Below are 27,061 nucleotides of genomic sequence, written 5' to 3' on the forward strand. Positions count from 1 at the left end.
CTTTAATAGCACCCCTGACTGTGGTGTGGTTTTTAAACTGTGATCAGTAGGACCCCTCAGGGGGGACCCACTGGGGGTGAGAGATGTGCTTGCTGCATCTCATTCCCATATCAAACACAGCAGACCCATTTTTATCTGTTTTGCATATATATTGGGCTTCCATAGACGCTTCCCTTTGAGGACATGTTTTTACTCCTAAAATAAAGATACTGCTGGCAACTGCTGGCCTCAGAATTAAATCCAAACTTCTCAGCTCTGTATTTAATATCTATAATGCTCTAGCTCAGAGGTTGGCAAACTTTGATCCATTAGCCAAATTCGAGCAACTGCTAAGAAGAGCTTTTACATTTTTAAATGGTTACATTTTAAATGGTTATGTAGGTACCTACATAATATCTTTAGTGTGAGGCCTCTTGGTCCCTGAAAGTTAAATATTTACTACCTGGTCCTTTAAGAAAAAGTTTACTGATCCCTGATCTAGCTGCAATGTTTCTTTCCATGCTTGCTTCCCAGCATTGAGCACACTTACCACAGAGTCTGGCTCAGGACGTGGCTCACAGGGAAGCTATATTTTATCAGATATAAAGGCATGCTCAGTTTGTTGTGCTGACATCATTATTCATATTAGTTGAGCCCTTTTCACCCGCCTAAATGTCTTTTTTGGGGCAGTAAATTATATGGTCATCATATATAAAACTGACAAGTGAATTGAATGGAAGATAAAAACCACCGGCAAATTTTGTGATGAGTTATATTATCTTTGATACTCAGGGCATCTCCTAAAGAGGTTCCAAGTTCTGGCTGTTTGAGCTAATACCCAGAAATGACAAGCATTATAAAAAAGAATGTCCTTAAAAATAATTACTAGCTTCTGCTATGTATGTGATGGGTTTCTAGAACTAATGGCATCTTTGCTTGCCTAATTTTCTTAAAAGGATTTAGCCAATCTATCTGATTTTTAAAAGCAGCATGAGGTATGTTAACAGAAACCCATGTTGGGACACAAATGCAATCTCATGCTATGTATTGGATATTTTGTTTAGAGAAAGGCTATATTTAGGGGATGGAGGAAGGAGTTGTCCTTTCATCAGATGTTCTAGGAAATGAACCATATTGCTAGCTTTTATGCCTGGAGCCCAGCATGGGTGTTTATCTATAATGGGTCCAACTTTTAGAAGATGCCGACTCCAAATGACCTGAATATTATCCAAATAAGTGCTTTTAAATTCCCAGTAATAACTAACCGACCATGAAGAATAACTCAATTTTGGATGAATCTAATTTTATTTATAAACAAGTGCCTACAGAAATCCTGACGTTTAACATGATTTACAAAGTTGAGATACAGAAGCATACGTCCCAACGGTCTCCCTCCCATCCTGTGTTGTGTAAAATTCATTCAGTCCAGAAGCATATTTAGGCAGTGTGTATGTTTCCAGACTCTGAGCTAGGCGCTGGGGAGAGTGCGTAGGAGAATGCAGCCCATTCTCTGTCTTCCAGGCACCTACCACACAGATTTAGTCTGTGCCCTCGGTGATAGGATGGGCAATGGCATGCTCATTGGGCTGGGGCTCCGAAATCTGGAACAGGCTGTTTATTGTGATAAATGCTTGAGGAAAAATGAAGCAGAGTAAAGGAAGGGAGAATGACGGAAATGGTGTTTTTATATTTATAGTGGTCTGGAAGGGCCTCTCGGGGGAATGAAGTCTGAGCAGATACCTGTAGGAAGTGTCCATAAGTATTAACAATACTTCTCACTCTTTATTCTTGATTTGTTGTGTCAATGTGTTTGCTATAAGGTCCCGGAACTCCCTCAAGGAGCCTCAGATCTCCCCACATTAAAGGAGACCAGATTTTTCTCAAGCCCCAAAGGAAACAATATCAAGAACTGCATGAGAAGCTTCAACTCCTGTTAAATCTTTTGGTTTCCTTATGCTCTGTTTACCAACAGGACCCTCTAAGTGAGGAAGAGGGGCTGGAAATTGAGCCTTTTAGGGACAGGTGTAGTGAAACAGTATGAATAGACTGGAATGTAAAGAGCAACCTGTCAGCATTCCTATAGAAATTTGGTGGCTGCTATTTCTGGCCTCTCACGTTTGAGTGTTTGTCTTGTGCCAGGCCCTGGGTTATGACCCACTCACAACGGGAGGTGGGAAGAGATAGGATAGCAGAGCCCAGTAGGGCTGAGAAGACAGAGATGGAAAAAGCAGGCCCCTGGACTGTAAGCTTCAGGAGGGCAGAGACTGTCTCTTGCTCGTTACTGTTTCCTCGGGCCGAGCACAGTGCTTGGACTATTATCAGTGCACAGTCAGTGTTGGCTGAGTGAATGGGCGAACAAATGGATAGTGTCAGCAGGAAACTAGTATCCCACCTGTCTGGAGGCTGGAGTCTGGTCTTCCTTCCCTGATGGGGATATCAGGGTAGGGAAGGCTGGGTGTCACAGGTGAGGAGCAAGGAAGCGAGTGTGAGATAAAGGTATGTTGGGATCTTGAGTCAAGACAAGGTGACCAGTACGCAGTGTTTTTTTCCTGGGACCTAGAAGGCTCTGTTTTCCAGTCTCCCTTGGGTTTAGGTCGGGGCCACGTGACAATTCTGACCAATGGACTCGTAGGAGTGACCTCTGGGCTGAGGCACTTAGGAGCACAGAGGCCTCTCCAGGTCTCCCTTCTCCTTTGCAGTGACAGTGGATGCCACATGTCAAGACGGCAGAGCCTCAAGACGTAACAGCCTGGATCTGTGAGTCACTGTGTAGAGTCAGCACCCGACTTTTTGTGAGGGACAGATAAATCCTTGTTATATTAAGCCACTGTGATTTGGGGTTTATACGTTACTGTAGCATATTTTATTTCTGACTAACGTGGGACCAGATGGCCTGGGGCCTTGAATGTCAGGTTAAGGGCTTTCTGCTCTTAAAGCACAATAAATCCCATGCCTGCTGCCTCCCACATACTCATGCAATTTAGATCTGTGGGTGCAGGGAAGACAGAGAGCTCACTTCTGCACGTGGTACAGGTGATTCAAAGCCAAGAGGGCCTGGTTTCTATGTCCTTTCCAAAGATGAGAACCAGGCAGATTCCTGCAGAGAAAAGCCTTCTCTTCTCCGCCCCCCAGGGCCCCCCAACCCAGAAGTCTTCGTGGCAATGCAGGAATGTGAGCTGAGCACCAGTCGTCATCCCAGCAAGAAGGCCTGATCAGAGAGACTAAAATATCAGGCCGGGCTGGATGTGAAATTTATTGTGGGATATTGAAAGTAGCTCAAACAGCAGAGACCATGTGATTGCTGATAAAGAGGCATGCCTTACATATTAAGATGCTGAGGATGGAGGCAAAAAAAGAGTGGTTTCAATTTAATCTCCAAATAATTTTTTTTTTTTTAAGTAGGAGCACACTTTGCATGAAGCTATTCCTTACTTTGCTTTATTTGCTTTTACTGTGTAATATATCATGGGCCTCCTTGCACCTCATTCTCTTTAATGGAGGCTTCTTTTCTTCTACACTGATGCCCCTCCCAAGGCATCCCCCTATTGATGGGCTCTTTGGTTTGCCTCTGGCTTTCCAGTATTTGCAAGTACGGCCCAGTGAACACCTTGTATACATCCTCTTGAACATGTCCAGGTGTGTCTGTGGTGAAATGTCTGGGTCAGAGGGCATAAGCCTTTTTCATTTAATGTGTCCTGCCAAAGTGCCACCCTAAAGGGTTGTGATAATTTACACTCTAGAGAATGGTGATTTTTAATGGACTGCTTCCCCGAGAAACTCAGCCCCTGCCACATTGTGGGTATGAGGTGGGACCTCCAGACCTTTGAAGCATGTGTTTGACTCCGGTCTTCACCAGAGTCCGGTCCAACCCGCAGGTGCTCCCACTCCACAAAGCTCACATTTAAGCCCTGAAAAATGGAAGGACTTAATCCAGTCTCTATCAGATCTAAATCAGAACATTTTTCCCCTTTTGCCATTTTAAATTACCTCTCAGCTCAGCCCCAGACTGAGTAATTCAGAGTTAATGAGATATGAAAGTCATGGTCCGTGGCATGATTGCGGGTACCTAGCCAGAGGCAAGCAAGATTTATTCTCTTGGAACCCAACTGGGCTGAAAAGGGTGATAAATCAGCATGGCTAGTGCTAGCTCCCCTTCTGCTGCAAGATTCATTCCAGTTTATCAGAATAATCATCTTAGGCCTTGAGACTGGAGATAAACAGCCAAATCCAGAGCCCCACTATGTGGTAAGAAGGAGAGATGTTTTTCTGTAATCTTCCTAGACATGCTTGGACAGGAGTGGGTGGGGGACTTGTTACCTTCTAGTCCAGTGAAAAACATCAATCGCCCAAATACAAGCTGGGATTTTGTGCTCAGGAACACCGCTGGCCTGAGGCTTATGGTCGGTCTGGGGATTTTGTGTGAAAGATTTGGCATCAGATGCTGATTTATGTTGTTCTATCTACCGAAGCCAGGCACACCTTTCTCCCTGACTTGGTTATCCCTCTGCCCACCATTCTGGCTCTTGGATCCTCTTGGGTTGTTTCTCTGCTGGTGTCTGGGTTGTTTCAGGCTGGTTTTATGGTCGTGTGCTAGATTTTCTCTTAACTGACCCTATCGGTGACTACAACATGATGTAGGGCAAAAGTCATAAATAGATCAATATCAGTGAACCCTTAAAGGGGCCACAGAGTACGTGCATATGCACAGAATCACCTTGAGTGATAACCCAAAAGTCAAGTGCTAGCTTTGACTGGGCATTCACTCAGCTTATACCAAGCTGCTTTACAAGTATTACCCCATTTTATCCCCCAAACCGTGGATGAGGTTGGCACTACTGTTATATCCATTTTACAAATGAGGAAACAGCTTGGACAGGTTATTAATGACTTGCCCAAGATCACAGAGCTTGTAAGTAACAGTGCCAACAGAACTCATGTTTGGTGTTTTCAGGCACACAAACATCCATTTACACAAATACATTTGCATACTGATACATAAACATTCGGATACAGAGACACACACACATGCACACATAGTCGAGAATGTTCAGCAAAGAATGAGTCTGAGGCTTATGATTAGGAGAACCTGGGTCCCTAGCCACCTGCTTCTTGAAGCCTGCTCATATTGCTTACTGTAGAAATTTAAATAGAAATGAAGATTGCTAGGATTGTTTGTAATTTAGGGTGTTGCCTGTGGAAGGCAGGAGGGTGGTATGCTCTGAGGCCACCCAGAGTGAGGTTAGTTCGGGGTTTGGACTTTGGCCATGAAGGATGGGGTCCCTGTTTGCTTTAGTGTGAGGAGTCGGGCCATCTTTTGGGTAGACTCACATCAGCTGAGGTTAGAATACTGATACTCGTAAAAACTGCCATTACAGGAGTTTTCTCTTTGGGGCCAGATTCCCATGGGAATGTACTTGAAGAATCTTCTTTCAGACCAGGGAAGTCAGTCGTGTGATGTTTAAGGGCATCAGGCTAAGACATGTTATAGTACATCTTATGGTAGGGCTGGTCTGGTCATTGAGACCAGAAGTCCTTGCAATCCGCTGGCCACGGACTCTTTTCCTTGGACGGGGCTGGGACAGACTCTATCACCACTGCTCCCAAAGGGCAATTTGATCTGTCCTCCAGTGGTTGACCAGTCGTCTTCCTGCTCTGTACCTGCTTTAGGGACCTTAACACATCTAAACAGATTACAGCCCTGACCCTTAGGCTGGGACCTTCTTGTTTTTCTCCTGTGCTTCTTCTCAGTTCTTTAATCCAGTTCCTTTCAATTTTCTAGATTGGATTCATGTAAGGAAGTCTTCTTGAGGGATGCTTTGTTCTAGTCTCCAAGTACTGAAGACAGTCATTGCAGGAGATGCCAATGATATTTCACAGATACCCCACCAGCCAGCCCTGGAGGTAACCTGCTGACACTTCCATATGCACCAAGGGCTTCTAGTAACATCTCTGCCTGAAGGTGTTCTCTGGTCAAGGGAATATGTTCAGCCTTTAAACAGGGCAGGCTGACAGTGCTCTCAATCAGTGAAATCCTAGAGATAGCAGTTTCCTTGTTCCTTGATGGGGTAGCTTTGAGGTGTGCCCCACACCATCTCCCAGAGGGGCCCCAGTGGGACTGAGCTATTGTTGCCCACAATGGTAACCTATATCCTTTATTGGTTCTTTCTCTTCCCTCTTTCACTTCTCTGGTGCTTCCTGAGATCACTTCCCAAATAAACTGCTTGCATCCAAATCCTTATCTCAGGCTCGGCTTTTAAGGGAACCCAGGATAAAGAGCTATATTCAGTCTTTATTTAGGAACAGTTTCCATTGATCCTTTTCTCTTCACATGACCCAGCCTTACCTCCTCCTTATCTGAGCCTCATTGGACCTGCTGGAAGCACTTAATCCCAGAGATAGGAGCACAGCATCGAAGTCAGACAAATATGAGGTCGAATCCTGGCTAGATCACTTATTGACTATGTGACCTTGGGCAAATTACTCTCTGAACCTCATTCATCCTTTAAACAATGCAGATAATGATATACAACTTTCAGAATTGTCAGGGAGAATCAATGAGATTATGTAGGCAAAGGGCTTAATGCAGTGCTTGGCAATTAGTAGGTGCTCAATAATATCAGACAAGCTTTCATTTCCCTCTGAGCAGTGGCTGGTTCCCTTCAGTTATGGTGCAAGCAGATCTCACTCACAGCTAATGTGTGGTCATGGCCTGTGTGGACAGATTAGAGCCCTGAGTGGGAGTCTGAGAATTCAGGAGGGGCACTAGTGATAGGTTAAGCCACCAAGCACGTTGGCAGATGCTGCCTCTGTCTTCCTTCGATCCTCTACTTGGGGCAAGTCATGGTTTCCCAAAGAGAACCTTACATTTTCCTGGCTCTGCACTTATCCAGTTCTATCCACCTGGAGTGCTTTATTTCTGCACCCCACCTTTCATTGAAATTCTATTCAAGCTCTTATATTGGGGTATAACTCAAGATGGATATCAGTTTTTTCAAAACCCACATATCTGGAACTTACCCCTTGCAGCCTGCCTACCCAGGACACAGTGCAGCCCAGAGAGACTCTGGAGCTAATTAAGACACTGCAGGAGCCCCAGCTTGGACAGACTGCTTCAACTGTATATGTCTATAATATGCACAGGTGTATGCTTCAACTGTAACCCAAGGGTAGGGCTATCTATGGAGACTGAACCTAAGTCACGAAATGCAAACTGGGAGCTCATGAGCCTCAAGTCTAGAAAACAGAACAGGGCCTGCTGTTCTGCAGATCAGTAGATCTGCTTGTGAGGCACGGGCATGTAGATTCTGAAGAAGCTCCTTACTTACAATGATATATACCTCTAGGAAAGTAGCACTGGTGTCATCCATCTTGGGCTGGTGTCGTCTAGCCCAAGGGATGGACTCGAACAGACTTGACTGCCTGTGTGCCATTGGGTAATCTACTTAACTTCTCTGAGCCTCAGTTTTCTCCTCTGTAAAAGGATGGCAATAATAACACCTATCCCATATGGTTCCTATAAGGAGGACATGAGATAATAGAGATGGTGCTTAGGAAAAATTAGATCTACTTTAAGCCATCCCCAATTCCCAGCCAGGAGTAATCACATCTGGCTGGCTGTCCTGTCACTGCACTTAGGACAGCAGTCCTCCCACAATAGAGAAGATAGTTGCTCCCTACCCCTACTCAGCATGTGAGCAGCTGAACACTGGGGGCAAGCAGGGATTGTATATTATCTGCCGTGTGCTCCCACAGCACCTGGTGTGGTGTCTTGCATGGAGCTTGTGCCCAATAAATTTGTGTTGAATTGAATATAAAACCATAAGAAACTAATGCATGTGGTTATGTTAGGTACCTGCATAATGTGTTTTTGAACAGGCTTTTGATTAGTCTTAGTGTCCGAGAAACAGTTTCCTACTGACAGTGCATTTGGAAATTGCCAGGAGGGCAATAAATATGCACATAAAATTCTGCTTTTCTCAGACCTGGACAGAATCTTTGTTTCCTGGGGCTTCTGGTTGCCAGGTACCCACAGGAACTGGTGCTGTCTCCAGGCTGCATTCTTGCTCTGGACTTGTCAGGGACCCTCCTGGCTTCATTTGTAAGCCCAAGAGCTATAACTTAGTCCTCCAGAGAGCACAGGGGTGGGGGGTCCTTTTCTGTTTTCTAGACTTGAGGCTCATGAGCTCTCAGTTTGCATTTTGTGACTTAGGCTTAGTGTCCAGGGATAAACCTACCCCTGGCTCACAGTTGCAGCTGTCCCTCTAGGCTGGGGCTCCTGCAGTGCCTTAATTAACTCCAAAGACAATCTGGGCTGCACTGTCTCCTGGGGAGCCAGACTGCCAGTAGAATACTCCCTCTAAGAACACAGACGTCCCTCTAAGCAGTCCTGCAGGGTAGGGGTCTGGAGGCACAAGGCAGCCCACCCAGGGATCTTTCTAGGAGATGAGTCCTGTTATAGGGCTGAGGATGTGTCCTGCCACGCGAGGCTTGAACTGCAGGGGGTCCACCTCCAACCTCCCAACAGCCTTTAATTTCTCCTTTCTTCTTTTTAAAAAGCATATAATGCTGATTAACATATGGGCATATACATCATATACATATGCATATATGACCACAGGCATATGCGCATGATATACATAGGCATATTTGTATCCTATATATTGTATGTACAATTATATAGATAAATATATATAGTATTGGTGTGTATGTATATATATGTGTGTGTGTATATATATACACACACATATATAAATAGGTTATAAATAATATACATGGTATACACATACTCTAATATACACAGGTATGTAATACATAGGTTTATATAATACACATATATGAGGTAGATAGGTCGATATAATATAAATGATATAAATGTATAAATATACACTTGTATATATATAAAATATATTGAGTATATATAATACAGGTATATATATACAGTACACCTGAGTATATTAGTATACATTAAATAGATACATCTCTATATATTACTTAGGTATGTATATAATATACATGGATATACATTTATATACATAGGTATATGTAACATAGATCTATAAACCCTAATATACATAGATGTGTGAGACACATAGATGTATGTAAAATATGCATATATATTACATAAACAGGTTTATGTATATATGCCTAAATATAAATAAACATATACATATACATTTATATAATATACATTGGTATATATAATGTATATGTCTATAATATGCACAGGTGTATTTATTACATGAATATATATATATATATAATATATGTAACATATATTTGAAAGCAGAATCATATTGGCTTCTGGACATTTACTCTCTTCTCCATAAACCAGAGTGTTTTGTTTGTTTGTTTGTTTTTTTGAAAACACCAGACTGATCATGTCCCTCATATGCCTAAATTTCTTCATTGCCTTCCCCCATCGTATTTGGATAAAGATGAAAATTCTTAGTCTTTTCTGTCATGGTCTGCCTGTGTATGCGTACTTCTACCCTCTCTGAGAACACTGCTTACCTTCACTCTTCATCCTTCCCCTGTGCCCGGATATCTCTCCCTCATCCCTCAGGAGGTTTTCACATAAAATTAGGTCCCCTGTCGATACCCCTAAGTAGCCTGCACTTTTCTGCCAGAACACTCAGGCTTTTTTTTTTTTTTTTTTTTGTATCTTTCCCTGCTGCTAGATAGTAAGCCGTGTGAGAATAGACCCTGACTAGCTTGAGTCTTCAACTCCCCTCTGTGTCAGGCCATAAGAGGTCCCTTTATAAATATTTGTGAAGTAGAAGATTAAAATTCTATGTTTTCTTTTAAATAAATCACTTAACAGTATATGGTGAGCATCCTCTCATGTCAAGAAAGGTAGATTTATATTATCATTTTTAACAGCATGATGATACTCCATTGTATGGAGGTACCCTAATTTAACCTGTATTTTGCTGGACAAAATGTTGCTTCCCAGTATATTATAAACAGTATTGTAACTGATATTTACATGCAAACATGTAACTAATTTGTTCAACAAAAAAGGTTGTACCATTTTATACATTCATTAGCAACGCTTTATTTCTCTTACATACCCACCTCAATACCAAGTATTATTATTATTTTTTTTATCACTTGTAGTCCTAGTTTAAAGCTGCCTTTTTCTGATAACCAGGGATATTTGTTCATTTATTTTTCATTCCACAGGTCCTTATTGAGATCCACCTCCATGTTATTAGCAAAATGAACATATGCTAGCATCAGTACCACATTGTAGCTTGACAATACATTTAAAATATGGTAGGGCAAATCCCTTCTCACTTTTTTCTTTAAAACATCTTCCTGGTTATTATTATACATTTATTGTGCTAGATAAATATTAGAGTTATTTTGTCAATTACCTTTAAAAAATCTTATTTTGTTATTTAGAGTACATGAAATTTATAAATTTGGAGAGAAATCTTTACTGTATTGGGTCTTCTCACTAAAAAGCATAACATGGGTTTCCGTTCAAGTTCAGCTAAGATTATGATCTCAGGAATGTGGGATTGAGCTGTGTCAGCTCTGCAATCAGGGTGGAGCCTGTTTAGGATTCTTTCTTTCCCCCTCTCTCTGCCCCTTCCAGCACTGGTGTGTTCTCTCCTTCTCTCTAAAAGGAAAACAAACCTCTCAAACATGACCACCCAAAGATAAAAACTATTAACATTTGTCCAAATACCTTATCAGATCTTTGGAGGCATACATATTGACATAAATATATATTTATGAGGTGCACATGCTGTTTTATAAACTAAAATAACTCAATAACATATTGTGAACATCTTTCCATTTTAATAAAATGATTCTGCATCATTTTATAAATGGCTATAATATTCCACTGTATGGATGGTATCATTTAGTTCCTCATTGATAGACACTTAGGTTGTTTGCAAATTTTAATAATCAAAACAATCAAGAATGAACATTTTTGTGCAAATATCTTCATATCTTGTTATTTCCTGAATTTGGAAAGTTTGGGTCATAATGTACATATATTTTTAGATAAATTACCAAACTAAACTTCAGAAAGTTTGTATCAGATTGTCTTCTGTCTCCAGCATATAAGAATACTCATGTAAATCCAAAAGGAAATTAGGAAAATAATTCCATTTGCAGTAGCATCCAAAAGAATAAAAAATACATAGCAATAAATTTAACTGAGGAGGTGAAATACTTGTTTGTACACTGAAAGATACAAAATATTGTTGAAAGACGTTTAATGCAATCCCTATCAAAATACCATGGACTTTCTTCAGAGAGTTGGAACAAATTATTTTAAGATTTGTGTGGAATCAGAAAAGACCCCGAATAGCCAGGGGAATATTAAAAAAAAGAAAACCATAGCTGGGGGCATCACAATGCTAGATTTCAGGTTGTACTACAAAGCTGTGGTCATCAAGACAGTGTGGTACTGGCACAAAAACAGACACATAGATCAATGGAACAGAATAGAGAATCCAAAAGTGGACCCTCAACTTTATGGTCAACTAATATTCGACAAATGAGGAAAGACTATCCACTGGAAAAAAGTCTCTTTAATAAATGGTGCTGGGAAAATTGGACATCCACATGCAGAAGAATGAAACTAGACCACTCTCTTGCACCATACACAAAGATAAACTCAAAATGGATGAAAGATCTAAATGTGAGACAAGATTCCATCAAAATCCTAGAGGAGAACACAGGCAACACCCTTTTTGAACTCGGCCACAGTAACTTCTTGCAAGATACATCCACGAAGGCAAGAGAAACAAAAGCAAAAATGAACTATTGGGACTTCATCAAGATAAGAAGCTTTTGCACAGCAAAGCATACAGTCAACAAAACTCAAAGACAACCTACAGAATGGGAGAAGATAGTTGCAAATGACGTATCAGATAAAGGGCTAGTTTCCAAGATCTATAAAGAACTTATTAAACTCAACACCAAAGAAACAAACAATCCAATCACGAAATGGGCAAAAGACATGAAGAGAAATCTCACAGAGGAAGACATAGACATGACCAACAAGCACATGAGAAAATGCTCCACATCACTGGCCATCAGGGAAATACAAATCAAAACCACAATGAGATACCACCTCACACTAGTAAGAATGGGGAAAATTAACAAGGCAGGAAACCACAAATGTTGGAGAGGATGTGGAGAAAGGGGAACCCTCCTGCACTGTTGGTGGGAATGTGAACTGGTGCAGCCACTCTGGAAAACAGTGTGGAGGTTCCTCAAGAAGTTAAAAATAGAGATATCCTATGACCCAGCAATTGCACTGCTGGGGATTTACCCCAAAGATACAGATGCAATGAAACGCCGGGACACCTGCTCCCCGATGTTTCTAGCAGCAATGTCCACAATAGCCAAACTGTGGAAGGAGCCTCGGTGTCCACTGAAAGATGAATGGATAAAGAAGATGTGGTCTGTGTATACAATGGAATATTCCTCAGCCATTAGAAACGACAAATATTCACCCTTTGCTTCGACGTGGATGAAATTCGAGGGTATTATGCTGAGTGAAATAAGTCAATCAGAGAAGGACAAACATTATATGGTCTCATTCATTTGGGGAATATAGAAAATAGTGAAAGGGAATAAAGGGGAAAGGAGAAAAAATGGGAAATATCAGAAAGGGAGACAGAACACGAGAGACTCCTAACTCTGGGAAACGAACTAGGGGTGGTGGAAGGGGAGGTGGGCAGGGATGGGGGTGACTGGGTGACGGGCACTGAGGGGGGCACTTGATGGGATGAGCACTGAGTGTTCTATATGTTGGCAAATTGAACACCAATAAAAAATAAATTTATAAAAAAAAATATTGTTGAAAGAAATGAAAGACTGCCTAAATAAATTGACAGATGTTCTGTGTTCCTGGATTGGAAGACATAATATTATCTTAACATTATCCAGTTTAGTGTAAACCCTATCAGAATTCCAATGGTCTTTCTTCAGGAATGGAAAAGCCAATCCTCATTCTCCTATGGAATTGCAAGTGCACCCCCCCTCCCAAACCAAAACAATCTTGAAAAAGAATAAAATTGGAGGATTTAGACTTGTTAATTTTGAAACTTACCATAAAGATAAATGAACCAAAGTAGTGTAGCACTGGCATAAAGATAGATATATAGATCAGTGGAATAGAATTCAGAGTTTGGAAATAAACCCCTGTATCTATGGCCAATTGATTTTTGATAAGGGTGCCAAGTTCATTCAATGGCAAGGAAATCTTCATCTTTAACAAATGATTCTGGTACAACTGATATCCACATGCAAAAGAATGAAGTTGGGTCACAAACTCATAGAAAAAAATAACTAAAACTAAGTCAACAACCTAAATGTAAAAATTAAGCCGATTAAACTCTTAGAGGAAAACATAGGGGTAAATCTTTACGATCTTGGATTTGGCAATGGATTCTTTGATATGAGACCAAAACCATAGCAGCAAAAGAAAAAAAATAAATTGAACTCTGTCAAAATTAAGCTTTTTCATTGAAGGATATTATCAAGAAAGTGAAAATACAATCTGTAGAATGGGAGAAAATATTTGGAACTCCTATATCTGAGGTCTAGTATCCAGAATATATAAAGAGTTCCCCCAAATCAGCAACAAAACAACCAATTTAAAAAATAGGCAAATACTTGAATATACATTTCTCCAAAGATATACAAACAATAAGTCTGTGAAAAGATGCTTAACATGTTAACTCATTAGGAAAATGCAAGCAAAACTACCATAAGGCACCACTTCATACCCATTAGGATGGCTATAATTTTTTTAAAGGAAAAATAAAAAATAAGTGTTGGTGAGGATGTGGTCAAATTGGAACCTTTGTATATTGCTGGTGGGAGTGTGAAATAGTTCAGTCACCATGGAAAGCAGTTTGGTGGCTCCTCAGAAAACTAAACATAGAATCACTGGATGACTCTTCAGGTACATACCTGAAGAATTGAAAACATGTTTAAACAAACTCATACATGCATGTTTTTAGCAGCACTATTCATAATGGATAAAAGGTGGAAGCAGCCTAAATTAACAAGTGAATGGACGAACAGATTGTAATACATTCATACAATGGAATACTATTCAGCCATAAAAAGGGATGAAGTACAGATCCAAAACCTGATTCTAAGTGAGAGAAGCCAGACACAAAAGGTCATGTATCATATGATTCCATTTATAGAAATATCCAGAAGGTACAACCAGAGAGTGCACAGATTGGTGGTAGGCAGGGGGCAGAGGGAAGGGATGTTGGAGGGGAAACCATTTAATAAATAAGGGATTTTACTTCAGAGTGGTGAAAATATCTTGGAACCTGACAGTGGTGATGGTTGCACAATATCGTCAATGTACTAAATGCTACTGAATTGCTTGCTTTAATGGTTAATTTTGTGTTATGGGAATTTTACCTCAATAAATTATTTTTTAAAAGGCAACCAAACAAAATGTGGCATGTGACTTGCAATCAGGCATAAAAAGGGGCCTGTTAGACTGGAACTGATGTTCACCTTGAGCTCCTTACTTCCAGAATGGTGGTCCCGTGACCCAGGAAAGTGGGCAGCACACCAGAGGTTCCCTGGCTTTAGAAAACCAGGTCCCACAATGGCAATGACATGCACCTGCTATTTTCTGCCCATAAAGTTGTTATACTTTTGCTTTTGGGGGAAAAAGAATGTCCATGTATCCCATGTCTTTGCCTGTGCCCTGGGCATGGTGAATCTTTTAAGAGAGATATAAAGGAGGGTGGGAATCCTGAGGCTATGGGAGCAGCCGTCTTCTAGGCAAAGGAAGGAGCATGTTTGGCCTCTTTGAGGCACTGGAGGGGGGCGGTCAGGCTGGCTGGGACAGAGCTCAAGAGTGGGAGAGGCAGGAGGTCACAGTGTCCTGACTGTATAGAGTCTCATGGCCACTGGGAAACCAGTGTTTACTTACTTAGTGAAAAGAGAAGCCAGCCAAGAGTTTGAGCTAAAGAGCAACTTGATGTGACTTCATGATCTCACTTGGATTTTAACACGTGTGCCGCAATGGAGAATAGAATGTAGATGTAGATGATTATACAAGTGTCTCTCACAAGCATGAGAGCCAGGAGGGAGAGTCCAGGGTATTTCGGGAGACCTCGACTTGTTCTGGGGTTATAGGAGAGCTCAAGTAGGGCTCAGGTAGCGTTTGGACCTTAGGGTAAATGGGAGCCACTGCAGGGGTTTGAGCAGGGGTGTGGGGATTTTGGCCATGACTGTAGATAGATATGGTGACCATACTTCCTACTTGTGATTGCTTTGCGAGATTTTCTCAAGTGGGGAGCCTGAAACAGTCCGCTGGCTGTGGGTCTGGAGAAGCCTTATTGTGCTTGTCCAGCCTCGTGGGAGAAGAAGTGAGGGAGGCAGCTGGCGAGCCTCAGGGCCCTGCAGAACCTGCTCACTTCACCATCACTTGTGAGAGATGTCAGGCATTTGATGCCCCTTGGGGCTCTAATTGAAATCCTCTCTGTCACTGATCTGTCAGGAGAGAGAAGATTCTGTCCCTCTATGAAGCCCTGGATGGAAGCTTGACAGCCCGGGTGGGAGGTGCTCTGGCAGTTTAATCACCAACTGCAGACAGGACTGATCATGCCCTTCATGGCATCCTGGGTCTTCCACCCAGGCCTGTCCATCCAAGAGAGTCCATAGTCATAGGCCATATACCTGGGAACACATATGTCTGGTAATTGTCCCCCGAAAATTTCTGTATGTGTCAGGGTTAGCGGGAGGCAGATGGCGCAGTCCAATTAGTTTAATTCAAGGAGGAATTAATAAAAGGGCTATTTATCAGGGCGCCTGGGTGGCTCAGTTGATTAAGCATCTTGACTCTTGGTCTCAGTTCAGGTCTTGATCTCAGGGTCATGAGTTCAAGCCCCTTGTTGGGTTCCATGCTGGGTGTGGAGCCTACTTTTTTTTTTTTTTTTTAAGGCTATTTATTAAGATGTGAGCAATGTGTAAGGAAATCATATGGGGTAGTGCCAGATTGGGGCTAGTCCCCACCTTACATCCAAAGGGAGGGAGTAGGAAGTAGCACCAGGTATTGGAGCCTGGGTGGAGGGAGTCGTGGAGAGAAGGTTAGGGAACAGGAGGTGGGTCCCTCAGCTGAGACACAGCCAGACCCAGGTGACCTTGCAGAGAGGGAGCTGGAAGCCTAAATACCCTGGCTGTACTCTCCTCATCTCCTCTGACTCCTGCCAGGATTCCTTGCTGGTCAGGCCAGACCAGACCAGAAGCAGAGGTCAAGGGAGCCTGTTAATGTGCTCCATACAGGTAGAGAAGCAAAGTAAGTGGACCTGGAAGATGGAGGATGTCCATGTTCCATTGGGCCAGACCCTATCCTGGGGCCAGGGGCCAGAACTAGATCAGATGTGGTCCCTGTTTCCAAAGAGCTCTCTGGGACATGATAGTGGGATCAGAGTTCCTGCAGCAGGATTAGTGCTATGACAGGGGATGAGTAGATTGCATGGACTTTTAGTTGTTGGGATCAGTAAACTGGGAGGAGAAAAGAGGGAGATGGAGGGGATGCTTGGCGGCTCTCCCCCAGTTTACCCATAGCAGCATGTATACAGCATTTTTAGAGGTGACGAGTGGATGCGTGAGTTTTCATAGCCACAATGCTGCCTCACAAGCTTGTTGAGATTAGACGAGACCCTGGTTGGACACTTCCTAGCACAGCATTTGGAATGTAGTGAGTGAGCTGTGAACAGTAGTCCTACGTTCTTTGGCCTCGTCAAGGTAGTCCAGTTAGCTCTACCATGTTAATAAGTGAGACAGGAGGGTGACAGGGCATCTCTGCCCAGTGACTCTGTGATTTGCTTGGCTACTGTTTATGAGGTGCCTGCACTGTTGTCATACACACATTAACTTCTATGGTGAGGGGGTAGGTAGATAATATTATTATTCATTTCTCTTCCTCTATGCCTCCTAGGATAGTTTCAAACCATTCCTGCAAATTCGTTGACACTTCTCCTGTTGAGAGTTGGGGTCTGTGTCTCCTGCCCTTGAATCTGAGTTGTTCTTTAGTGACTTCCTTGTAACCAGTAGAATGCCATGGAATTGATGCCTTGGAGGTTAGGTCAGAAGAGGCCATGCAACGCACCCAGCCTTTGTTCTGGAAACCCCAGAGGGGGCTAGAGTTCTACTCATCACAGGGAATGTTGCCTCCGGTCCCTGGCTTAAGGCTACACTCCTGATCTCTCTGCTCACACCAAAGGCCCTCTCAAAGCCCTCCACCCCGTCTATAGCTCCTAGGAGGTATCATTCTTCTCACCCTGGGTCCTGCCCCTGCCTACCAGTGTCCCAGCTCTTAACAGCTTAGGGAAGCTCTACACAGACTAACCTAGAACTAGAGGCAGGGAAATTTCGTGTAGCTCAATCAGTGTCTCTAACTATGTGAGCAATAAGGTTTTAACAAAGTGTTCTGGGGTACAGGTAATTCCTGCAATTGGGAAAAAAAAAGATAAAAAATAAAGAAAAGGCCATGCAATTTCTACCTGGTCTCTTGGGACTGTGCCCTGTAAGCCAGGCACTGTGGAGGAAGTCCAGTTACCCCAAGACATCTGTGCTGGGGAAGCTACATCTGGGCACTTTTGTCCACCACTCAGCTGCCTCCCAGAAGTAAGTGCCAGCCATGTGAGGGAGCCATCCTGCATGTCTAGCCCCACTGAGCCTTCAGATGACAGCAGCCCCAGCTGCCACCTGACTATAGCTACAGGAGAGAATCCAGCTGAGCCCTCCCCGAAATCCTGACTGATAGTCACTAGTGAAATAGTGGCTGGTTTGGGCTGCCAAGTTTTGGAGTACATTTGTATATTCCAGGAGTAACTGGATTACCTCCTCTTTCATGCCTTCCCTGTGGGTGGAATATTCTTCCCTACTTTACTGACTTCAGACCTAGCCCTGTGATTAATTTTAGCTCTTGGAATGTGAGTGGATGCAATGAACTTCCACATCTGACCAAGAGCCTTAAATGTGCTCAGGTGGTTTGTCCAGCCCTCTTGCTCTCCTGTTACTAGCCATTTGAAGGTCATGCTCCAAATACCTGCTTCCCTTTATCCTAAAATGAAAGAGACTGGAACTCAATCTACAGTCTAAAGCAGAACTGTCCCACTGGCCTACAGGCCTGTGAGTGAGTGAGAAAGAAATGCTTGTGGCAAGCTGCTGAGGTCTGGGGGTGTTTGTTATTCTGTATCATCTCAGCAACAGCTGACTAAGATAAGATATGTGGGAACACCATTATTTCCATTTTCTAGGTGGTGAAACTGAAGCATAGAAAAGTTAAATGAATTGCTCAGGTAATGGCAAGAAACTAACTTTTAGCCATTGTCTCGAGAAAGGCATAAGCACTAGTATATCATTCGTGGGCTTACATGCATTTCCAGCATACCTGTTCAGTCCCTGGCCTGGACAGATGTAGTGACTTCAGTTCCTGGAGGAGCTGAGGATATTATGAAATAAATAGCCGACAAAAGCCTGTTTTCCAGTGTCCATAGCCTCAGCCTTGAAACCTCAGCTGTATCATCCATTATTCTTCACGGAGCACAGGAGAGGCAGCCAGGTGCTTGGAAATATATAAAAGCCATGCTGCAGACTAAATGCATAAGGAAAGCAGACTGCACTCTGCTTTATTCTTTTGCTTGTGTCTACAAGATGGGGCATCTTCAAAAGCATTATGAATTTTCATACATTTTTATGCATTCATAGTTGGAGTAAAATCTAAGTGTTCATCACTGTGTTTGGCTGTGTGCCTGCGTACGTGTGTGTGTGTGTGTGTGTTATACCACAAAAGAACAGAATTGGGCTAATGAAGCTGGGCTTTGGAGTGTGACCGTCTTGCATTAGTGTGACCCTCCCCATTGTGTGACCTTGGATGAATTTTGCAACCCTTCTGAGTCTTCGTTTCTCCTTCCAGTAAATGGGGGGCAGTGAGAGTAAGGAATGGGATTGACCTCCCATGAAGTAATGTATATAAAAGACCTACCATCTTGTAAGGGTTCGGTGAACTCTCACATTCTTTTCCCCTCTTGACGGCTCTTGTAAAGAATTACTGCAAAGTACAGATCGCCCAACCTGAGGACTTTCTGTGAACTTCACTAGCATGGGGGAAGCTGCTCCCACTTCAGGGATAAAGCAAAAGAGATCCCCTTTGTCAACAGGGACATGAGTCCTGCAGTTCTGCATCTGTAAGTCTGCAGTCCTCTGCCTGCACCGAAAGGCATTGTGGGACATAGAAAGAGGGGCTTAAACTAGAAGACATTTGTGCCTCAGTTGAAACTCTGTCTTTATTATTTATTAGCTGTGTGACTTGGGTAATTACTTAAAGATTCTATGCCTTGTTTATTTTCCTTTCTGTGAAATGGACATAATATCCATATCCTGTTTATCAATATATTAGCACTCAGGTCTGTCATCTTCCAAGTGTCATGAGGAGAGAATGGAGCAACACATGAATAATTGTCCCCCACATAGTAGGCACTCCATTAACACTGGTTCTCCTGGTAATACTGTTGGCATAAGGGCGGGACTTTTTTTTTTAAGGCAGGGAACTCAATAAATTTTAACTGAATCTGTGTCATCACAGATGATTGTATGGTTGACCCTTGAACAATAGAGTTTCAACTGAGCAGGTCCACTCACAGGTGGATTTTTCTCAATAAATATAGTACTAAATGTATTTTCTCTTCCTTGTGATTTTCTTAGCGTTTTCTTTTCTCTTGCTTGTGAGAATATAGTATGTAATTTATTTAACATACAAAATATGTTTTAGCTGTTTCTGTTATTGGTAAGACTTCCAGTCAACAGTGGCTGTTAGTAGTGAAGTTTTAGGGAGTCAAAAGTTATATGCAGATATTTGACTGCACTGGGGATCAGTGCCCATAACCTCCATCTTGTTTAAGGGTCAATTGTATTAGCACATTCTTGGATCTCTTTTTTTAGAGCTCTTTGATTACATTTTAAAGAAGCTTAGGATCTAGAGTCCGTAACTTGGCTTTTGCAGAGCCTGCCTGTGTCTCCCTTAAGAGACATGACTTGCTCTTCTCCTAAACACTTTCTATCCTGTGGGCACAGACAACCTGAGGGCACTTGCATAGTTGTTCCTATTGCTGTGAGCACAAAAGTCATCTTCATGGTCATCACTGTCCTCCTCCTCATTACCACCACCACCATTCTCATAATGACCATCATCAATATGATCATCAGGACCATCCCCATAATCACTACCTTCCCCATTATTATCATCCCCAGCAGCATCACTGCAATCAGCATCACTATGACCACAGCAACTATTACTGGTACTCCCACTGTTTGCAGAGCCCTTACTCTGTATCATACTCATTATTGTCTTACTAAATCTTATAACAAATCTCTAAGGTAAATACAGTTACTATCTCCATTTTATATACAAGGCAACCAAGACATGCAAGGGTGAAATAATTTACTCCAAATGAACCATTGGTGGGGACAGGATTCAAATCCAAATGTGATTACCCCTAGGCTCTTTTAACTAATACATGCAACTGCTCCTTCCCCCACTCACCTGTTAACCTACCCTTCAGATCTCAGTTCAAGTGTACCATCCTCGGAGGTTTTCCTTGACTGCCTTCCTCACCTCTGTAAGCACTCACAGCTTCCTTGAACTTTTCTTTCTAGGGCTTATCACAATTTGTAATACTAGATTTATTTGTGTAATTGTTTGATTAATTGGCTATCTCTTCACATTTCCATGAGGGCAGGGACGGCAGGCTTTGAGGGCTCTTTTTTGCACCATCTCATGACTTGGGCCCAGAGCAGAGACTTACTCTGAAGTAAGTGGTCCACATATTGTTGAATGATGAATGAGTAAATGAATTAATCCTGCCTCTGTCCTCAGCCCAGCTGTGTTCCGCTCCTTGGTTCTCTGATTTTTTTTTTACAGATTTACTTCTTTTCTAATTCATTTTCTGGTGGGCTTTTTGGGTTCTAGCTGAAGCAAGAGTCATCTTTCTTGGATCACCACTAGCCAGTGAACTCTCCAAAATTGGCTCAGAAATGAAGAAGTCATCGGAGTGGAAAATTTAGGGTGAGAAGAACCAGAAGGCAGGCTGTTGTAATAAGAAAGGCTTGGCACTGAGGCCGTGGATGAATGAGCTTCAATGGCAGTGGTGGCAGTGGGGACCAGAATCAAGAACAAAGCTAAAAAGTGTTCTAAGGCAAAAATGTCTGAGCCTGGTGTCTGGATGCAGGCAGCAGATGGCTATTAGGAGTCATCAGGTGCTCTGAGATTTCAACTTTGGAGGAAGAATCAAGCATGGTGACATTTGCAGTCTTGATGGGTACCCCAGTCTTCTCTCTATATGTGTAGTGGGCTCCTTTATGTGTCTTGCTTTTGCCTATGTGCTTCAAGACTTCCGCTTAGAGGTGCCTGATCCTTCCCTTCTCCACCCAGAAGACCCCTATTTGCCTTTCAAGACTTACATCAAAGGGCTTTTCTTCCCTCCCCAGTAGAAGTTGCTGCTGGCTCTGATACTACGTCCTTGGTCATCCTCACATGTATGTGTGTCCATATGTCCCATTAGTCCTGAGCTCTTTAGGAGCAGGCTTTGTAATGTCCTTCTCCATACCCTTCAGCCTGGACCTCCCTCCCCTCCCCTCTCCTTCCTCCCACAATATCTATCCAAGTCCTGTAATGTCACAGTGTGACATGTGTTCTGTTAATGACTGGAACTGCAACAATGAGAGGGGACGGGAGCAGGGGAGGTGGCTGATAACAATTTTAGCTGAGGTCAGGGCCTGCAGGAAGGGGATTGTGGGGTCTGTAAGAGAGCAAACATCCCTGCCTGCTTGTGGTGAAGCAAGGTCCTCTGCCTGGATCTTTTGACATGAGCCATTTGATTTTCTGACACATTGAAGTTCACCATGTCTGAGGCTGGATTCGGGTCATCACATCACTCTGATGGAGCAAGTAGACCAGAAAGTGGCTTTAGCAATAAAAATGCACCTACCTGTGGGTTTCTTAACTCTGTTATATATAGACAAAATGAGATCAGCAGTGGGTGGTATGTGGCTGACTAGCCCCCCCTCCCATTCCCCCCATACACACACAGTCCTGTGCTGCAAATGTTTTCTGAATGGAAAATCCATGGGGTGTTGGTGCCAAACCCATGCATCTGATCACATGATTGCTCTGGTGCCGCTGCTCAGATGGTCTCTTGGCATTGAGCTTGGTGACAGAAATGAGAGGCCTGCACGCAGTCTGCATAATGCTGCCAATTACCCTAACTTCATCCCTGGGCTCTTTGATCACCTTGCTTCTTGGGACTCAGTGCTGGGACCCTGGGGATTGGACCACAGCCACCTAGCAACTTTCTTTCCTTCTGGTTCTTATTTGCTGTTGGATAAGTCACTTAACCCCTGTGTGCCTCATTTTCCTCATCTGTCCAGTAGGGCTGGTGGTAATGCCTACCTATAGGATTGTGATTGAGTAGGAAATGCTATAACGTGTGTCAGCTAGTTAGAGCAAGTGCCTGTCACACAAGTGCCGTGTAAGCATTAGCACCTGCTGCCACCATTCTTCTTGCTGCTGGCATTGTCACTTTTTTACATGGGCTCCTGACATTGTTCTTCCAGTAAACTAGATCTTGGGAAGCATGGCACCTTCTCCTTGTTCAGGTGTTACCCCAATGACACGTTCTCAGAGAGGTCTTCTCTGACTCCCCAAAACCCAAAGTAGTAACCCCACTCTGCCACTCTGACACTAATTGTCCTTTAGGATATGTCTTTGTCTTTCTAGCCCCCACTGTACTTCACCTTCTTATTTGTGTGCTTATCTATTGCTGCTCTCCATCCTGGAATGTAAGCATCTGTGCTTCTTTACCATAGCCTCCCAAGAGCTCAGCACAGCACCGAGCATCTAGAAGGGTTTCAATGATCATAATATCATTCCTAGTTGAATGTCTTCATCTGACATCTTCTGTCTTGTCATGAATCTCGGTTAGCTTGGCTCCAGCTGAATCCCACAGGAGGGAGAAATTGAGACAGAGTGAAATTGTTTTCATGTTCGCTGCACTGCTTCTCTTCCACCCCTTGATGGAGCCCTTGTAGCATCTCTCCAGTGCGTGCACCCAATCCTTTTACTCTCAGGAGGGGACTGCAAATACATCATACTAAAGTGTGAATGATTGATAGAGACAAAATACCACCTTCTCTTAAGAGATCAAGGCCTGATGTAATTTTGCTTTCCCTCCTTCCAGGGAAATATGTGAGGATGGTGCAGGACTAAGAGGGTGAAGGTACTGATTCCACTTCCTCTAATGAACTGTGTGATCCTGAATAAACCGTTTGAACCCTCTGAGCCCTGGTGTTCTTATTTTTAAGATGTGCTGGTTCCCACACAGGGTGGTTGTGAGTATAACGTGCAATCCCTGTGTCTGAAAATGTCTTGTCTTTTATAAAATGCTCCCTGAGTAAGCTGTTATCATTGTTTATCATAACAGAAAACAAGAGGAGTGATAGAAGTGAGTGACTGTTGGATAGAAACCAGCATGTGCCTCTGGGGAATCCTTGTCTCCCTGTCTCTTTATTCACCACTCAAAGCTATGAGCTGCCTCAGATGTGACCCCAGGGCATCCCCACTCCTGGCAGCTCCTAGCCTGCCCCCTGCCCTTACTCCTAGCAGGGTTTTGACAAGAAGCCCCAGGTCCCACAAATTTAGGGAGACAAGGGATGCGGAGATCAGCTGTGCAAAGTCATAAAGTCAAGTCTCTCTTCAGTATTGAGGGCCTCTTTCTAGGCACTGGCGCCCACCCAGCTCTGCTCTTGCCCATAGGACTCCTCCTTGGATCCCCAAGAAGCCTGAATTCCTGTTTTAGTTCTTCCCTTTGCTGTCCTAGTCTGAGCTCCTGCACGCCCCCTGCCCCTAATCTAAAACCTCTTCTGTTTGTGATCATCCACTGAGATTGTATGAAAAGACAGACACGGGACAGACCAGGGACATGTGCACTCAGGCCACACTTTCTGGTGAAGGCAGTATTGCTTATGCATAGGAGGGTGAGTGCTGGAGACAGATGCCCAGGGCCCCCATCTTAGTTCTGGTTTTTACTAGCTGTGTGACCTCGAACAACTTACTTTCCTTCTTGTGCCTCAGTTTATTCATCTGCAAAGTGAAGATGGTCCCTGAAGCTATCCTCAAAGGATTTTTATGAGGATTAAAATGGATTTATTCATGTAAACATCTAGAATGGTACCTAGCAGAGAGTAAATGCAGACCAGTGAATGTGGGCTGCTTTTTTTTTTTTTTTTAATTGAAAATTTGCTTAGTTGACATACAGTACAGTATTGGTTTCTGAAATAGAATTCAGTGATCTGCATATTGGCTTTAAAAAAATTTTTAATAAGGAGTCAACAGCTTCCTTACTGGCTATCTTTAGTCAAAGGTGAGCTCAGCTTTGAGATGGATGTTTTAGGTAAGGTCCCTTTCTCCCTAGACTGTACCTCTACTCCTTAGGATGTTCCCAGGAGAGGTGTGTGCATGAGAATCTTTGGTCCTAATTCTTTGCTCCTTCCTCTAACCATGCCCGTTGCCAGGTAACTTTGTAGTTGCTCTGATAAAAATGGATGCAGGACCCTGCCATTTGATTTGGGGCTCAGACATGGGATTTGCTTTGGCCCAGGGGCGTGTGGGCAGAAGCTGACCACTTCATACTGTGTCATATCCAAGCCCAGGTTATAAAGTGGCTTGGGTGTTTTACTTGCCCTCTTGTGCCTCTGCCATCAACATGAAAAGAATACACCTGGCTAGCCAACTGGTCGGAGGCAGAGGAGAGACACTGGGAACAGGGTAGAACAAACCTATACCTGACCTTCAGCTTAGATCTACCCATCTAGGGCCATCCTAACTCAGCCACACCAGGCCAAGGTTAGCAGAACCTCCATCCAACTCCCAGGTGCATGAACAAAACAAGCGCTTCTCATTGTATGCTACCGAGATTTGTGGTTGGTTGGTAGGTGACCATAGCTGAGTGGTGAGGAATCACCATGTTGTTGTTGACTAGTCTTGGCCCCCCACACCCAAAGCAGGAAATGGCTGATGAGCTGGACTGGACCATGTCAGGTTGAAGTGGGCTGTCACCACAGTCCTTGTCCCCACTGTGTCCAAATCTGAGCCTCAGGTCTTTGTGTGCTAGGGTCACATGTAGAAAAGAAGCCAGAAGAGACCAGGAGGTGTTCAGACATGTCCTGGCAGAGCCAGCTCTGCCTAGCAGAGTGCCTTGTTGCTCAAGGCGCATGAAGCAAAGAAAGAGGGGAGAGGCGACCAGCCAGGTCTGCTCTGAGAGATGGCTTCTGGTGGTTAGGATCCCTGCTGCTTGGGTAGGAGAGAGAAGAAAGAGAAAACGCGACATCCATCAAAAAGTGAGGGGACACCTCCACCAGGCAGCACCCTAGAGTGGAGTCCCTGCCCTGTGATACTTCCTTTCCTGGCAGGTGAGCTGAGCCAGGGAAGGAAAGGGGAAGGCTGGGCTTTATATGTTTACTCCCCTGTTCTCATTGCTCTTTTTCCATAACACACTGTATTCATCATTCCTGAAATGATATATTTATTAGTTTACTTGCTTGTGTCTATCTCCCACTACCAGAAAGTGAGCCCTATTTTTTAATTTATTTTTTATTGGTGTTCAATTTGCCAACATATAGAATAACACCCAGTGCTCAACCCATCAAATGCCCCCCTCAGTGCCCATCACCCAGTCACCCCCACCCCCCGCCCACCTCCCTTTCCACCACCCCTAGTTCGTTTCCCAGAGTTAGGAGTCTCTCATGTTCTGTCTCCCTTTCTGATATTTCCCATTCATTTTTTTCTCCTTTGAAAGTGAGCCCTATTAAGGCAGGGATCTGAATCATTTTTTCATGGCTGTATACCCTTTGCCTGAAATACCCTTTGCCTGGCACAGGGTAGGTGGTCAATAAACATTTGCTGAATGAATGAATGAATTAATGAATTAATTAATTAATTCATGCAATGGCCTATGCTGTAACACATCAGCCTGGTCACTGTTTGCTCCCTGCCCCTTTACCTTCTCCTAGCACATCCTTGCCCATGGTTACAGGAACTGGAAGACAGGAACCAGGAGGCCCATTCTTTGACTCAGAGATTGCTCCCATCCTAGACATGGCTGGGGTCTGGAACCTGCTCTCTCTTTGCACTGCTGGACCCTGTCTCATTTGGTTCCACACTTGGTTCACTTTATTTTGGTGATCTGATTAGGACCTAGCTCCCTTCTGAACCCACTCCACTTTTTTTTGGTTCTGCTGCGTACAGAGCTAACCCAGAGCCCACCACCTCAGTCCTCCAGCCAGCTCCAGGAGATGGCCCTAAGGTGAAGTGTACCCTTTCCACCTTGCTGGTCTGGTGGGGACATTGGCAGTCTGCTTCCCTGGAGACACCAGTTGCAGAGATATGTCAGCCTGCATGATAACAATTCTTACAGTCTAGCCTCTTAACAGTCTTTGCCAACTTATTTTTATGGTTTTATCTCATTCTGTTTCCATTTGCTCTTGTAGTGATTCATGCAAATGGAGCTACTTCTATGCAAATGGGCTCTACTGATACCATTAGCAAAGATGTCTCTGTGAGATGCCCAGGAATGCTGTCTCTCAGTGCTCCTAGAAGGACTAGTTGGCTCTGGGGTGCAGAACAAAACCAAAACATTTCCAGGTGGAGTGTTGGCTGAACTCCATGGTTGCCGCTTGTGTTCATTTGACATCCCTCACCTGCAGCTGCTGAGGGAGGCTGGGATCCATCCTTTGCTCTTGACTCCTCCAAGCTCGTATACATTCCAGTTACAGTTTGTAACAACTGCCTTTAACTTACTATTCTCAGCCTCTGATTTCTTTTTGATTTATGGTTGGAGCCCCCGAGTCCCTCTTCAGAGGCACTGTATACTTGCCCATGACCATGTCTACTTGTATTTGGCCAGAGTTACTGGCACATTCTCACGCGGGCATTTAATTGCAAACAATTCTCAGAGCTCACAGAGCCCTGAAGCTCAATAAATATTTGCAAGGGAGGATAATAATCGTGGTCATC

At 43.5% G+C, this 27,061-nt stretch overlaps 1 non-coding gene across 20 annotated transcripts in view; it reads left to right on the forward strand.

Moving 5' to 3' along the window:
• The window catches only part of LOC119865668, a 235,930-nt gene that overhangs the window by 75,090 nt on the left and 133,779 nt on the right, over window positions 1-27,061 (forward strand). Inside the window, exons 4-5 of one of the 20 annotated variants that reach the window (XR_005377880.1) lie at window positions 2,679-2,736; window positions 20,963-21,058. The exons of 16 other annotated variants lie outside the window; for them this stretch is intronic. This is a non-coding gene — a transcript (uncharacterized LOC119865668). Of the gene's footprint in view, window positions 1-2,678; window positions 2,737-20,914; window positions 21,059-27,061 lie in introns of all 20 variants that reach the window. 3 more of the 20 variants (XR_005377882.1, XR_005377878.1, XR_005377881.1) reach the window with 3 other exon arrangements.

This window comes from Canis lupus, chromosome 24 (genome assembly GCF_011100685.1).
Source record: "Canis lupus familiaris isolate Mischka breed German Shepherd chromosome 24, alternate assembly UU_Cfam_GSD_1.0, whole genome shotgun sequence".
Lineage (NCBI taxonomy): Eukaryota > Metazoa > Chordata > Mammalia > Carnivora > Canidae > Canis > Canis lupus.